Source organism: Seriola lalandi, unplaced genomic scaffold, assembly GCF_002814215.2.
Source record: "Seriola lalandi dorsalis isolate HSWRI2012SDOR001 ecotype SW California unplaced genomic scaffold, Sedor1 jcf7180002054407, whole genome shotgun sequence".
NCBI lineage: Eukaryota > Metazoa > Chordata > Actinopteri > Carangiformes > Carangidae > Seriola > Seriola lalandi.
The window spans coordinates 95,024-95,546 of record NW_019524960.1 but is presented as its reverse complement, the minus strand read 5'-3'; positions in this window follow the sequence as shown (position 1 = coordinate 95,546).

The window sequence follows — 523 nt, the reverse complement described above, 5'->3', positions numbered from 1 at the left end:
ACTTCTTGGAGTCGACAAGGTCACAACCCAAACAGTAGCAACACTCACCAGTCCAGACGGACATTATCAATACGCTGCTCAGAGAGAGGGAGAGCAGACGTGTTATCAGTGTTTCCAGTTCGTCTTCTGTTGCCGGTGGTTGGAAAGAGGGGGGGGGGGGGGGGGGGGGGAGCTGGAGTTACACACTCACACACACACTCCTGGGAATTATGTTTAGATACCGTTAATATGCAGCAGCTTTTGAAGTTCTACATCCAGTTGTGCTGGTATTACAATGTTTTGCTTATATTTACACACTGTCGGTTAAAGATCAGGGTCTGGTGTAAAACAGAAAGAGTCCACAGTGACTTGAGACACAACAGGTCGTTAATATTTGACCAAAATCACAATCTTTTCATTAAATTAACCAACTTCCATGTCGTTGAATGAACCTCAGGCAGGAGTCAGGACCAGGACGCAAACCCTGGACTCTGATGTCACAGTCCTGGACATGGCTGCCAATCAAATCTGTGATACCCCCCCC